We start from the raw sequence: 17,388 nt of genomic DNA on the forward strand, positions 1-17,388 counted from the left end.
TCAACATATTAAACTTCTGGAGCATCGTAAAACACCAGATTCACTTGTCAATTTCTTAACAGATCTAGCATCGACAACCTTAAAGTTTTGTTCTTGGTTATAATTAGGCTTTGCACCACCTACACCTGTTTGCTTACTGAAAGATGCTCCATTTTTAAATACATCCCCTACTGAATAAAATTTCCATATACCTTTCTCTCATTTTCTCCATGTTACCTCTTTGTTCCCAACACCACTCGGAGCGACAAAAACATTAGCCTCACTCTTGATGCTGGGGCTCATGCTACCACCGATGGCATATTGTTCCCACCCTTGGTAGAAATTATTCGCTACATGTGCATATCCATGGCGAACTCTGCAATGTAATTTAGTATATAACAATTTCAGATAATTCATGTAAATATGCATTAAAAAACATGGAGCTCAACGATCTATAATTATTATTTACCTTGGCATTCTTTGGTTGCACTTAGGTCCGAAATGGTTGAAAATGACAGTGACCTTCATGTTTTTGTCTCTCAAATGACCATCGTCGTGTCTGAGGAGCATAACTTTATCTTGGTTCCTAAACCAGTTGTTCGACACGGTAATGTTGGTGGAACCGCGAGTGACATCGAGGAGGCCATCTTGGCACTCATACAATGTGTTATGATCGATCCACACTTTCCTTGCGGTGACCAATCTTATAGCATCTCCATCCATTTAGCCTAAAGGGATCACCTTCGCGTTTGGACCCATCATAGTGCTAGGTGGTTGGGCCTTGCAATGGTGGATACGAAGCCCATGGATGATTATATTGGTCGCTTGGTACACCAACAGGCACCCAAAGCCAATTATGTGGACATCAACGCCACGACCGTCGATAGTAGTGAAGCTGCTTAAAAGAAGTGGTCTTTGGAGTGTGATGGTCATGCTATTTTTGAATGTGATCCAGACTTTTCCTTTGATCATTGTGGTTCCATAACGAAGGCTCCCTGATTTAGGATTCAAAGGGTGATTGAAAGGATCAATAACCTTGTATTTCACGGCATCTTTACCAATGTTGTTGATCATTTTGCCGGCAAAACCGACGGAGCATTTGGCCAATTGTTGTCGTTGACTCCGCCAAAGAGGGTTCCCTCTCCAATATTTATCAATTACATTCATATTATCCAAACTCAAACTAGGACTTGCCATTAGAATGACCATGAAAAGGGCCAATGTGAAGCAACATGATAATGTTGTAGCCATTGTTATACTCATTTTTTGAGTGGAAGATGGAAGAATAAGGAGAGATTATTGATGGTTTTATATTGCAAAAAAGTTACCAAATTTGAGAGTTAAAAAATTTGTTCATAATGTTACGAGATGAATGTTATTGTTGTTTTTATCGGATGCAAATAGTTTGGGCTACTTTGTTAGTAACTAACTTGTTTTTTGTTGAGACAAGAAATTGTTCATTTGTTTATTTTTGGTGAATTTTTACTAGTGGTCATTGTACTATGCATAAGTTTCGTATGTAATTCGTATACTGAGTGTATTCTAATTTGGTCAATTAGGCCCTGTGATTTTAGAATTTTAAAATTTCAATCATGAACCAAATGGTAGACGTTACATTCTTTAAATTATATTTGGTATTTCTAAAATTGTTTGTGACAAATAGATTATCACAAGTATAATGTCATGTCAATTTTTTATTTTCACATAATACTCATAAATATATCACAAATGGATTTAACAACTATCGTTTGAATTAGGATTGAAATTTAAAAATTCAAAAAGTGTAGAGACTAAAATGATTAAATTGGATAATAAAGACTAAACCTATAACTTACATATACTGTGAGACAAATAACAAAATTAGGCCTAATGGATTTAAATGTTACCGTTTGTGTCAAAATTTTCAAAATTCAAATTTACCTAATTAAAATATAAAGACTAAATTTATAATTTAAGCATAGTATATAGAGTAATAACAAAAATGATTTTTATACAAAAATGTTCTTTTCTTTAAACTAACAAAGAAAATGGTGTATTTAGGGTTATTTCGTTAGTCAAAGTAAAAAAAATGTGGAGTTAATTTCATTAAAAATAAAATTTTGTTATTTCTTACTTTAAAATTTAAAATTTAAAATTTAAAATTTAATTATTACAAATATTTGCATTTTCTACCCGAATTCACTAACTATCAAATATATTTATTTGAGTGTCTTGATGGTATGATTAAGTTCATAATAATTTCAATCTAGGAGGTATGATTAAATGAATATATTGATGGTAAATTTTGACTAGAAAATCTTTACATAGTTTATAAAATACGTAAATAAGGGTAAATTGTATAGATAGTCATTTAATTATCAAAATTTTTATTTTGGTACTAAAAATAGTTTTATAATTTAAGCGTCCGCATTATATAGTTCGATCAATTTAGTCAATCTCATCAAAATTGTAGATAGAAAACACGTGTATTTTTTTTTAAATTGTAATACTATTTAAAAATCTCCGGCACAAAAAAAAATCTAGCTTGGATTTATGTTCGCAATTTTAACATGAGTGTCCAAATTAATTAAATTATGTAATGTGAGTGTCTAAATTGTAAAATTTTTTAAGTCCACATCAATATTCTATGGCTGCATGATCAGTTTTGGACTAAATATAAATTTCACTTGGTACCTGCTCAAGCTTAAGCTCCCATTGCCATTGTCACCAAAGGCAAATCTATCGGGATAGGCATAGGATTTGGTCCCCAATATTTGAAAATTTTCAATTTAGCCTCTTTATAAATCGAGAAATTATAAATGAATATATATAGTGAAATTGTACTTTAACCTTCAAAAATGAAAATTTTGTAAAACAATCCTCTTATAAATAAAAATTTATAAATTAATATATAATAAAATTGCACATTAACCTCACTAAAAATGAAAAGAAAATTATTTAATCACTTTAGAAACAATAAAATTATAAATTAATGCATAATAAATTTATATTTTGGATCTATGAAAAATTATAATTAAAATTCTAGCTTATTAATTTTTTTTCGAATTTGCCATCGGTTGTGGCTATAACTACATATTAACGCGTCGTACCAATGAACAAACATGTCCCCCTGAGTTGTTCATGGTTGGGTCGGGCCAACTTGAAAAATGAGAGGGTTTGTGCAAAAATATTGGTTCGAAAAATGGGCTTGGGAAAAAAAACAAGACCGGTTTAGAAAACGGGATAGGCCTCAAGTAAGGTTTTTGGCCCAGACCCAACCCAACCCAAAATTTCAAAAAAAAAAAAAGAAACTGATGTTTTTCAATGTTTTACTGCTATTTTCCCACTATTTTGCTACTATTTCACTATTATGTTGCTAATATTTTGTTGTTAATGTTTGGATATTATATAACACTTGTTTTATTGTTAATTTTGCTACTATTTTTGAGTCATTTGCTTGTTAAGTTGCACTTATCTTAATATTATTTAAGTATAAAGACTTTTTAAAACACATTTTTAATTTGTTAGAAAACATTTATTTTAATATTTTTAATGCATTTGGTGTATTATATTTTTTAATTTTTTATATAAAAATAAAATTAAAAAAATAATATGGGTCAAGCTAGACCAAGCCCAAGTTTTAATATTTTTATTCAGACCAAACTTGGACAAAAAATCTAAGCTATCTTTTTGAGATCCAGCCCGAACCTAAAGTTTTGTTAGTCCCAGTCATGTACAATTCTCCTCCAAACCATTTCCAATCCATCAAACACTACCCACAATTCCAAATGGAGAACCGATGTGACGCCAAAATCTTGCTAAACCCAATAATGGAAAAATTAGTAATAAATATATAAACTTTTCAAGTTAATTTCAAAATAACTTATGAATTTACATAAATCACAATAATTGAATTTTAACAAATTAAAATAAGACAAAGATTCATATATGAATATCAATATGATAATAATATCCCTTTCTCTTGTACAAATATTCACCTTGTTTTTACATCAAACAAAATATAAGTAAAGCATTAGCATTTATTTTACAATTTAGTGGGAAGGTGTTAACATCATAACTCTAGTCCTACACTTTGAGAGGCCAACACAAATGACTTTCAACATATTAAACTTCTGGAGCATCGTAAAACACCAGATTCACTTGTTAATTGCTTAACAGATCCAGCATCAACAACGTTAAAATTTTGTTCTTGGTTATAGCTAAGCTTAGCTCCACCTACACCTGTTTGCTTTCTGAAAGATGCTCCATTTTTAAATACATCCCCTACCGAATAAAATTTCCATAAACCTTTCTCTCCTTTTCTCCATGTTACCTCTTTGTTCCCAACATCATTCGGAGCAACGAAAAAATTGGCCCCACTCTTGATGCTGGGGCTCATGCTACCACCGATGGCGTATTGTTCCCACCCTTGGTAGAAATTGTTCGCTACATGTGCATATCCATGGCGCACTCTACAATGTAATTTAATATATAAAAATTTTAGATAATTCATGTAAATATGCATTAAAAAACATGGAGCTCACCGATCTATAATTGTTATTTACCTTGGCATTCTTTGGTTGCACTTAGGTCCGAAATGGTTGAAAATGACAGTGACCTTCATGTTTTTGTCTCTCAAATGACCATCGTCATATCCGAGGAGCATAACTTTGTCTTGGTTCCTAAACCAGTTGTTCAACACGGTGATGTTGGTGGAACCGCGAGTGACATCGAGGAGGCCATCTTAGCACTCATACAATGTGTTATGATCGATCCACACTTTCCTTGCAGTGACCAATCTTATAGCATCTCCATCCATTTGGCCTAAAGGGATCACCTTCGTGTTTGGACCCATCACAGTGCTAGGTGGTTGGGCCTTGCAATGGTGGATAAGAAGCCCATGGATGATTATATTGGTCGCTTGGTACACCAACAGGCACCCAGCGCCAGTTATGTGGACATCGACTCCACGACCGTCGATAGTAGTGAAGCTGCTTAAAAGAAGTGGTCTTTGGAGTGTGATGGTCATGCTATTTTTGAATGTGATCCTGACTTTTCCTTTGATCATTGTGGTTCCATAACGAAGGCTCCCTGATTTAGGATTCAAAGGGTCATCGAAAGGATCAATAACCTTGTATTTCACGACATCTTTACCAATGCTGTTGATCATTTTGCGGGCAAAACCGACGGAGCATTTGGCCAATTGTTGTCGTTGACTCCCCCAAAGAGGGTTCCCTCTCCAACATTTATCAATTACATTCATATTAGCCAAACTCAAACTAGGACTTGCCATTAGAATGACCATGAAAAGGGCCAATGTGAAGCAACATGATAATGTTGTAGCCATTGTTGTACTCATTTTTTGAGTGGAAGATGGAAGAATAAGGAGAGATTATTGATTTTATATTGCAAAAAAGTTACCAAATTTGAGAGTTAAAAAATTTGTTCATAATGTTACGAGGTGAATGTTATTGTTGTTTTTATCGGATGCAAATAGTTTGGGCTACTTTGTTAGTAACTAATTTCTTTTTTCGGTGAGACAAAAAATTGTTCATTTGTTTATTTTTAGTGAGTTTTTACTAGTGGTTATTGTACTATGCATAAGTTGCGTATTTAATTCCTATAATGAGTGTATTCTAATTTGGTCAATTAGGCTTTATGATTTTAGAATTTTAAAATTTCAATCATGGACCAAATGGTAGACATTACATTCATTAAGTTATATTTTTCTATTTCTTAAATTGTTGGTGACAAATAGATTATTACAAGTATAATATCATTTCAATTTTTATTTTCTCATAATACCTATAAACATGTCACAAATGGATTTAACAACCATCGTTTCAATTAGGATTGAAATTTAAATATTCAAAAGTATAGAGACTAAAAATGATTGAATTGGATAATAAAGATTAAACCTATAACTTACATATATCATGAGACCAATAACAAAATTAGGCCTAATGGATTTTTTTTATAACATGCCTAATGGATTTAAATGTTACCGTCTATGTCAAAAGTTTCAAAATTCAAATTGACTTAATAAGGACTAAATTTATAATTTAAGCATAGTATATGGAGTAATAACAAAATTGATTTTTTTAACAAAAATGTTTGTTTCTTTGTACTTACAAAGGAAAGAGTGTGTTTAGGGTTATTTCATTACTCAAGGTAAAAAACATGTGGCCAAGTTTGAGAGTTAATTTCATTAAAATAAAATTTTGATATTTCTTAATTTAAAATTTAATTATTACAATTATTTGTATTTTCTGTCCAAATTTACTAACTACCAAATATATTTATTTGAGTTCATAATAATTTCAAGCTATGGTGGTTTGATTAAATGAATATATTGATGGTAAATTTTGACTAGAAAATATTTGCATGGTTTATAAAATACATAAAAGATTACATAAGTAAGGGTAAATTTCATAAATAGTCATTCAATTATTAAAATTTTTATTTTTGGTACTAAAAATAGTTTACAATCTAAGCATACGCATTATATAGTTTGATCAATTTGGTCACTCCCATAAAAATTGCAAACAGAAAATACATGTGGATTTTTTTTTGTAAAATGTAATAATATTTAAAAATCTCTGACATAAAAAAAATCTATTGCAATTTTAATAGGAGTGTCCAAATTAATTAAATTATGTAATGTGAGTGTCTAAATTGCAATTTTTTTTGAAGTCCACATTAACGTTAATTGCAATTTTTTTGAAGTCCACATTAACGTTCTATGATGTGCATGATCCATGCTAATTTAATATAAATTAAGAAATAGTAGTGGCGGTGAGATTAATATTCTGGTTGCATGATCAATTTTGGACTTATTATAGATTTCATTTGGTACCTACTCAAGTTTAACCTCCCATTGCCATTGCAACCAAACGCAAATTTGTCGGGATAGGTAGAGGATTTGGTTGTAATGACTCAAATTTTAAGGTAATTGGAAAATTGAATTTTCGGGTCATTATTTCCGCAAAATAAATTCGTAAATATTTATTGGAAATATTTATGAAGCTAGTAGTGTAGTTGATTAGATTTTGGTTAAGTGAATTAGCTTGAATTAAGGCTAATTTAGTGAAAGGACTAGATTGAATGAAGAGTGAAAGTTTAATTGTAGAACAAAGAAAATTGAGGGGACTAAATAGGAATTAAGCCTATTCTAAAGAATGAGGTGGCAAAACATAAAAATCTTTGATTTTTATGTTGTTTGAATTATAAATATATTATTGTTATTATTGTTATTATATTACAAATTAAATTGATTATATTATTATATTATGAAATAAATTAAGAAAAGACAAATGTATGGTGCATATGGTGACATGTGAAATACTAATATACATACAATTGTAAAATACATGTATATTTACTTATTATATAAGTATATTATTAAATTATATATTAGTATTAAGTAAGATATTTATATAATAAATAGATTAAAGAAAGACAAATGTAATAATATATGTGTATACAAATGCAAAATTACAAGAAAACAGACTTTTAGCGGCGTTTTCCCAAGCGCCGCAAAAGACGCTGCTAAAGGTAACACCACAAAAATTAACGGCATTTGTATGAAAAAAGCGCCGCTAAAAGTCATAGCTATTAACCGGGTTTGTGGAAAAAGCGCCGCTAAAAGTCATGGCTATTAGCGGCATTTGTGAGAAAAGCACCACTAAAAGTCAAGGCTTTTAGCGGCATTTTTTCACAAACGCCGCTAGTTTTGGCAAATTTGAAATGTTCATTTTTTTACAATTTCCAACCCTTCCTACATTAAATCCAACCAAAAACAACAAATATCGCATGAAATTCAACCAAAAACAACAAATGTAACATAAAAAGTAGAATAAAAAACATTAAATTTAAATGATACTTCAAATTCAACGAAAGATCTATGATGTGAATTAATAATTTAAGTATAACTTAAAACATTTTTACAATAATGTTAAATGTAACAATGTTAAAAAAGTTTCTTACAAGGAGAAAACTAATGTCTAAGATGGCGGCTTTTGCGACTGCTGAAACATCTGCATCATTTGCTGAAGCTGTAGCTGGAGCTCATCGTACTTTCTGCTCTGCTCTATTGCCATCGCCTCTGCCTCTCGCTTCTGCTTGCATTTTGCTTGCCTTCTTCCGCCACGCCTCCCTCTCTGTTGCCTTTGCTCTAAGTTGTTGCTGGAGTTCTTCATATTTTCTTTGAACCTCAGCAATTTGCTCAACTGTGCTCGCTTGCATCTGAGCTATCTGGTCTCTTAACCTCTGAACTTCAGCTTGAGCTTGACTCCCGGAAGGCATGTATTGCTGGGAGCCGGATCCAAAATATTGGGTCAGGGTAACACCAGATCCTTAAAATTGAACCCGACCGTACCTTTCATGGCCCAAAACTTCAGTGATAATTCTGTTATCCATGTTCTCAAGACTAACAAAACTATCAGTCGAAGTAATCGCTTCGTACTCCACCTTCTTCTCCTTTAGTTTCTCCTAATAAATCAATTAAAGAGTTAGAAACGAAATATATAATAAAAAGAAATGCAACATAACTTAACATTATTTAAAACTACTAACTACGAATTAAACCATTATAATTAAACATTATAAATATTTATAATAAATCAAATTTTATTAAGTAAATATACCATAATTTCTCCAGCTTCGGATGTCATAGGAGATCCATCTTTCTTCTTATGCGTAATCTCAAAAAGCTGAAGGTGACCAACTTTTTGACCCAACGAGACTTCCTACAATATAGTAGTAAAAATATTATTTAATAGTAAAAAGTAACTAATATTTGACAGAATTAATAAATTCATAATACCTCGACCTCAGCTACAGAAGCAAAACTTCTCGACCCTGCCGTGTGCGTGAATTTTTGTTTTTACCTGCTACTTGTTCCAACTCGCTCACGATCCTACATAATGAAATTATTATTACGTATATAGTAAATACTGTATATAAGAGTTTGGAAATACGTAATACCTCTCCTTTCTTTGAATTCCAAAATCTAACCGCATCTTCCCATTGGTACCTCGCATTCCCGGCGGGATATTTCTCAATTTTTCCTCGAGGTTTATGTCTTTCTTAAAATATAGTTTTTTCAAAGTGCTTTTATGGTCTCTCCATTTTTTACCCAATGCCTTCTTAATATAGTCATCGGAGACCTCTAAAGCAAATCTCTCCTAAAAAACACAAGTTTAGGATGTAAATATAAATGAAAGTTAAACCGAAGTATTATAAATTACTTTAACGTTTTGTTACCTTAATATTATCGAGAGCCTGATTTTTGTTGCTATTAAGCATGTGATGCCATGATTCGTAGTTGATGGCATCATATTAGCATTTCGTGCTATAATGCCCAAATAGCCTGCTAAAAGTCGAGCTTCAGATCCAACAGGCTGACCATGATTGTTTCTACTTACTTTGACACGCCGACAGATTTAATTCAGTATAAATCTTTAAGTAGCGTCGTCTTGAACTCTCAAGGCCCCACCACTTTCAGCTAAAAATGATATATTATTATTATATTAAAATTGAAAAATAAATCAATAATAAAAGTCAACACACATGTAAAATAAACTTAACATTACTTTGAAATTCTGTAGGCTCGTCAAGTGTCTCCGGCACATTCGAAGATCCAACAACTGTCTGCTGTTCACTATTTGCTTCTTCCGAATTTGGAGTATTCTGGACAATACTTAAATCTCGTAATCTTCTTCTACGCATTTTTCTTGCAATACACATAAAATGATTGAAATTTTAGTAACAAATTAGAACAATAATAGTACATGTAAAATAGTTAAATTATATAACATGACTAAGATTAAAATTATAGTATTACATATAATTAAAAAAATCATAAAATCTTACTACATCATTATTCGTAAATATCTTCATCTACATCACGTCGAACCCATTGATGTTGTGTACTAGTACTAAGGATATTTTCATCTAAGTTTTGATCTGGAAAAAAAATGTTTCTGATCTTTCGATGATGTCATATCTACTTCCATTACCCATGTCAAACAAGTCTCTAGGGGTGTTCCAGAGTACAACATACCAACCCTCATCAGTTGGATCTTTCGAATATAAAACTTATTTCACTTGAGAAAAAAATACATATGGCTCGTCCATCAATTGTTGTCCAGTGTGAATGAAGCGAGAGAAATTAACCATTGTAAAACTAAATTGATCTTTTTTAATTCCGCGAGCAGTATTAACATCAGCCCAATCACACCGAAATAAGACAAATTTCCATCTACCATAATAATCCAACTCAATAATGTTGGTAAGAAGTCCGTAATACTCCACATTACCCTCAACCGGATTACTGTCCCTAGCACTAGAATAACTTGTAATTGAAGAATTAACAACAATTCCAAAATTTTGAGTTCTCCTCATTCTCTCGCGATATTTTGTATAAAATCTGTATCCATTGATGAGGAAGGCACTATATCTTTTTATTACTCTGTTCGGACCTTGGGAAAGCCATTTAACTTCGTCATTGACGTCATTCCCACTCCAAACCTATTGAATCGAAAGTAAATTGAGAAATTATAAATGTATTATGTAAAAAAATTCTTATTTGATTAACTAAATTTCGCGATTATATATAACTTATTAACTTCAGTTACATACCGTTTGGCTTAACCATTCATGAAAAGATTCTGTGAATAACTTATTAATCTCTCGATGTTGTAATCTTCGAGAGCGTGACGAGATCTCAAAATTTGTTTGTATTCATTATGTTAAAAACAAGTTTAATTGGTTAGAAAATAAACAAATCAAAACGACGAATATGTGAGGAAATTTTAGAAATTACTTGCGTAACGGTTCAATTCAATCGTTGTGAAAAAGTACACATTGATGTGCTTGTATCCATGATATATCATCTAATTTTGCAATTTGAACTTTGCCGATTGGTTCTCCATAACTTTGGAATAAATAAGTTTCGACCAAGTTATGATCGTTGAGCCCAGCATTTCTACTTGGTCTATTCAATCGTGTTTCAACATCTTCTAAATATCTAGAACAGAAGGTCATCCACTCCTCTGCCAAGTAGCCTTCAGCAATTGATCCTTCTGGATAACGCTTATTGCGACAATAAGATTTCAATTTGCTTAGGAACCTAAACACGATATACAATATTTATCAAAAGTTGTAACTAAATGTATAGAGGTGAATGAATGAGTACTTGACAAATAAATTAGCACCTTTCTATAGGATACATCCATCGATAAAAAACCGGTCCACCAAGTATTGCTTCGTGAGGGAGATAGATTACCAAGTGCACCATAATAGTGAAGAAGGAAGGTGGAAAGATCTTCTCCAATTTGTATAAAGTCAAAGCGGCTCGATCCTGTACTTTCTCAAGTTCTTCAACATCCAAAACTTTGCCACAAATAGCTTTCATTATATTAGATAGTTCAATTATACAGGATGTTACATTTTTTGACATACAACATCGTAAAGCAACTGGGAGTAAATCTTGCATCAAGATGTGGTAATCATGTGATTTTAATGAATATAATCTTCAATCTTCAAGACTCACACATCGAGATATATTTGACGCATACGCATCTGGGACCTTTATATCCTTCAACACCATGTAGAACACTTTTTTCTCTTCTTTTGACATTGAAAAAATAGAAGGCGGCAACCGATATTTCCCATTTGGAAGTACGTGAAGATAAAGATCACACTGAATTCTCATGTCAACTAAATCAAGTCGACTCTGAAGATTGTCTTTTGATTTTCCATCGACATTCAAAATTGTCCCAATTATGTTCTTGCAGACATTCTTCTCAATATGCATGACATCAAGATTGTGACGTAAAATGTTGTGCTCCCAATAAGGCAACTAAAAAAAAATACTCCTTTTTTTCCACAAGTCTGCCCCATTAGGATCATCCTCTTCATCAAATTCATCATCAGATTCATCCCTCAATCTTCTCTTTGATTGCGTGTTAGGTGGTTGATTCATCTTCCCATAACTGAAGTTGATATCTTTTAACATAAACAAGATTTCAGATCCAACGGTCGCTCAGAGCTCTTCAGACTCTTCAAGATCAGTCAAATAGAGTCCTCTGAAATCTAAATTTATAATTTCCACCTAACCACCGATGATGGCCCATGTAAGAGAACTTATTCCCATTATACAACCACTTCGAACAAGTTTGCGCAGCACAACAAGGACAGGCATAACGTCCTTTAGTACTCCAACCCGATAAATTAGCAAAACCCGAGAAATCATTAATTGTCCACAATAAAGCTGCATGTAAATTAAAGTTCTCCTTTCTCAATACATCATATGTCTCAACACCCGACCATAACTGTTTTAACTCTTCAATAAGTGGTTGCAAATAGATGTCAATATCATTTCCGAAACATTTCTCTCCAGGGATAATCATTGATAAAATAAATGAAGATTGCTTCATGCAAATCCATGAAGGCAAATTGTAAGGAACAAGCACTACAGGCCAAGTATTGTACGAAGTACTCATGATTTTAAAAGGATTAAAGCCGTCAGCTGCTAGCCTAAGCCTCACATTCCGAGGATCGCTTGCAAAGCTTGAAAATTTACTGTCAAGCGATTTCCAAGCTAAAGAATTAGCTGGATGCCTTAATAATCCATCATCGGTTCGTTGATCATTATGCCACCTCATAGAATCGGCCGTCTTTGACGACATAAAAATCCTTTGAAGTCTTGGTATTAGGGGAAAATATCGCAAAACCTTGACTGGCTTCTTTTTTAACTGTGCCCCACCTTCATCTACATTCACATCTTCTGTATTCTCATTCATCCAACGAGACTTACCGCAAACATGACAAGACTGTTGGTTCTTCTGATCACCCCAGTATAACATGCAGTCATTTTGAATTTTATCGTACCCAAGACCCAAATCTTTTATTAGTCTCTTCATATCTTGACAAGACTGGGGGATTTTTGCAAACTGAAACATCTCTCTCAAAACTCTAGCAGCATTATAAAAGATTTTTCGGTCCATCCTCCCAAACATTTTAAGTGAAATAGACGAATGCAAAAGGACAATTTCGAATATTTTGATCCCCCGTAAAGTTCTTCGTTCATTTCATTAAGTAAATTGTAGAACTTCGCCGCTTCTTCATTTGGCTCCTCATTAGGTGCACTTGTTCCCGTTTCGCCAAAAACATTTCCACCAATATTACAATCATCGGATGCAATAAATTCAGGTGGAAATGATTGCTCACCATGACTGTGCATATTAAATGCATCCCGCAACATACCTTCCATGTCATCTTGTCTAACATACTGATGGTAAGCAGTATCAGGATAAGTCGGATTAATCGTTGAAGAAGTTCCACTAGATGTACACTCTCCATGGAAAATCCATTTTCTATACCCCCGAATAAAGCCATCAACAATTAGATGTTTGTAGACAACTTCACGAAAATGCCAATTGATGTTGCCATGCTTCTTACAAGGGCAAAGAATCATATTCTCTTGGCTTGCATTTTGAAATGCAAAATTTTAAAAAGTTTGTACTTCATTTTAATAGGCGTTGCTTACCCTTGACAAATTCATCCAACTCCTATCCATTTCATAGTTCTTGAAATCTAAAGTTGACAATAAAATAGATTATCTTATGTAAATTATGTAAGATATGATATATATTTATGTATTATGTAAGTTATGTAAATTATGTAAGGTATTTATCTTATGTAAATTATGTAAGGTATTTATCTTATGTAAATTATGTAAGATATGATATATATTTATGTATTATGTAAGTTATGTAAATTATATAAGATATGATATATATTTATGTTGATGGGATTGGGATTGTGTTGATGGGAAAACACAAGGAAGTGAAGAATTGGTTATTGGATTAAATTTACAAGTTTAGGGTTAATTATTTATTTTGAATTAAGTTCATCATGTGTGCTCAATAAAATTTTAAATACAATTTAATTTAATTAGGTAATTTAAAAATAAAATAAAAATAGACAAAATATTTTTCCTGATTAAAATAAAATAAAATAAAATATTTAAAATAAAATTTTAAATACAATTTAATTAGTTAGGTAATTTAAAATTAAAATAAAAGTAGACAAAATATTTATCGTGATTAAATTAAAATAAAATAATATATTCAAAATAAAACTTTAAATACAGTTTAATTTAATTAGGTAATTTAAAAATAAAAAATATTTAAAATAAGGTTTGAGAAAAAGTCGGCCATTATTGTTATTATCCAATTAGGTAATCTAAACTACTACCATCATTGTATATGTTTAAATGACTAAACTAGCAAAGAAGTTTATTTTATGACTAAACTGGCCCAGTATAATAACAGAAATAAAGCCATAGTTTTAACCAATCTCATTTCTTCCATTCTTATTATTGTTATTATTATTATTAGTTCAACCATTTTTGGTGGCCATATATTTTGTTTTAAATAAACTTGTCTTGCTTTAATGTAAAATTAGAATTCTAAATTTTATAAAAAGTTTCAAAAATTTGATTGAGTCTCATCTTTAATTTAATGGGACTTCAAAGTTTTTAAAGTAACTTAAATTTTGGTGCTTACTAGAATACTAACAAATACTCAATTGAACAAATACTAACAAATGTCATTTCAACCTAACTTGTAGTCGTAATCCATAATAAATACTATTAAAGTTATTACCGAATCTAAGTTATATGTTGGATTCCATGGAATAAATTTTATATTTATATTACCATCTTCTTTTTATATATTTGAATTTCGATCGATCCATCTCACGAAAACTTCTATTAATAACAAAACGTAAAGAAGCAGTTTTGAATCCCAGCTGACAAAATAAACTCCAACTCCAGAATTTGCACCACTCATGTATGGCAAAATAGTGAAGATGGGGCTAGACATGCAGTTTCCAAACATCACAGTCATATTCATATTTATCATCCTTAACCATATTTTTGGCGACTTTCAATGCTTCATTAAATTGGCAAAGAATTTTGAACTAAAACGTACATTAATAATTTCAACAAGCTGGTCTACTCCACTCTCACCAGGAAACAGAGGCTGGAGTTAGAAAAATAGTATTTGTTAAGTAATTTGAAGGGAAAATGCATAGAAATAAGTTAAGTAATTTAGCAACGGAACATGTACCTAGAACAGATGTCAATGGCTGTGGTGTATTTATTTGCAACAACTATTAATTTAGGTGCTCGATAGTACCTAGAACAGATGTAAGAAAAAACAAAAATTGCTTTATGTATTCCGATATTTTCATAAGTTCTAAGAATTCAAGGCTCAAAAAGAATCCATAGATTCACAATAATATAGCTAAACATCATGTACCAGACAACTGAATGACAGACTGAAAGATGAAGCATATGATTAAGTTCCTAAACTTATTGGTGCCCACTTGGTATATAATTAGCTTATTGATTTTTTTTAAGAAGATTTCTAGAAGATCTTGTGTTTTGAAGTAGTAAAACCACAAAGTGCAACTGACAGCCAGAAACCAGAGCATAAATAGTAAGGATGGCATAATAACCAAGAACAGAAACAACATCCCTGCATATAAATGCTAACTAATGGTTCAAACTTTCTAGTAATATAAATGCAAAAAAGCACACAGCAATGCTAAATGGACAATTAAGAAGCTATGCTATTTAGACTCAAGTGTAAGTATCAGATGCATACTCAACTTTTTCCTAAATTTTTTAATGTATTTGGAGGATCCTTTCTCTGGTCTCTGGTCTTATCTTAGCACCCATATCTGAAATATGTCAAAAAATGGATACAAAAGCTTCGAAAGTAATATTTTCTTACGTACTTCTGGTGAAGTTAGGCATCATTGAGAAAAAATTTCTCAATCACATAGTATTTTCTCTCAAGAAAAGAAAGTTGGTTCTTACCTATGAATTGCAAGTTATTAATCACTAATTTTCAACCGCCGTAATATGCCCAAAACAATGGCGTAATCTCTTATTCAAAGATACCCAATGCCGGTAACTAAATAAACCTATATAATAAACAATTATATTCTAGTCAGAATGATCAAACCCGAATAACTCAATAAAAAAATGCCACGTTCTAGGTTGAATTGGTCAACAAAGAGGAATCGTATTTATATTATTAAATTTTTTAATAGTATAAGCATAATGGCAGGTCCTTGGGAAATCAAATTGAATATTAGGGTAAAAGTTTGCGGGTTTGCCCAAATTTAAAAATAATCAAGTTCACCATCAAACTGAAAAGTGGAAACAGGTTAAAATTACAGGGCAATTAATAGCATTGGATCCTCCAAATTCAATTTGAATGTTAGGGCAAACTTTTCCCCCAAATTTAAAAAAATCCAAATCCACCGTAAAATTGAAAGGCAGAAGGTGGATTCATATTGCTAAGAATTAGATAATTGAAATTACCTTTGATGAAATACTAGGAAGAAGGCCAACCTCGTACGGTGGTGGTGGACAAGGACTCCTCCGAGGTCAAAGGATTAGCCAATTTCTGAACAATTTGAGCAAGGCCGTATGATTGCGACGTGGGATGAGGATTTTCCGAAAGAGTAATTCTTCAAAAGAAAATTACAAGCACAATTAGTGTTGGATGTCATTCATTCTATCCAAAGAAAATAAGGAAGCACCCAATTCCAAGAAGACACGCACCTTTGAGGAGACACTTAAAAAATCCCACACTTCATGTTGTTCACCACATTGGGTATAGACAATGATCCTCAGAAAGAGGTGGCTTAGTTGAAGAAACATGTTCAAAAGTAACCATCCTAAAAAAATAAAAGACTAGGACATAAATTACTTGCAGATATTTGTCAAGATGAATGCACCACTGATGAACAAAAGCATCCTCTGTGCTTAATGAAAATATCCTTTTGGGGGGCAAATGTAATTAATAATTGGGAATTTCTTTCAAATGTCGATGCAACCGTTCAAAATTTCTGTATCTGCAGTTTAAAAAGAGAGAGACAAGATTAACTATTAAAGAAGAAAAAAATCAAATTCTCAGAGCTTCATTTTGTTCTCTTGAGATCAATACATTGCGGTTTAAACTTTGGCACATAACAGGGACACTATCTAGCAAAATAGCTTTGGCACATAAAATATCTTAAATATGAAAACATTTCAACCTTTTTCTTTTTTTCCGAAACCTACTTAAACATACACTAAACACACCTAATGAAAAAATGTAAAGCCTTTGCCAATCAACAAAACTAACAAATAAACATATGATAGAGAAAGCACCACCGATTCAAAATAAACAAACCTTAAACATGCATATCATATGTCTATATTTATTGTTTCACTCAACTAAATCTCAATCATTTTTATTAACAGGTATGGATTTGAACCAATAGAAAAAGAGCAACTATGTTTTCAATGGAAATTGAAAGGCAACCATGGGTTTTGGAATTAGATGCTCCACCCAAAGTTGGGGA

General features: G+C 31.9%; 2 pseudogenes; both read right to left on the bottom strand.

Moving 5' to 3' along the window:
- Window positions 1-1,206, bottom strand: LOC108486031 (probable pectate lyase 4; annotated as a pseudogene).
- A 2,869-nt stretch (window positions 1,207-4,075) lies between these two features.
- LOC108486032 (probable pectate lyase 16) lies at window positions 4,076-5,309 on the bottom strand (annotated as a pseudogene).
- Between the last annotated feature and the right edge of the window lie 12,079 nt (window positions 5,310-17,388).

This window comes from Gossypium arboreum, chromosome 6 (genome assembly GCF_025698485.1).
Source record: "Gossypium arboreum isolate Shixiya-1 chromosome 6, ASM2569848v2, whole genome shotgun sequence".
In the NCBI taxonomy this organism is placed as follows: Eukaryota; Viridiplantae; Streptophyta; class Magnoliopsida; order Malvales; family Malvaceae; genus Gossypium; species Gossypium arboreum.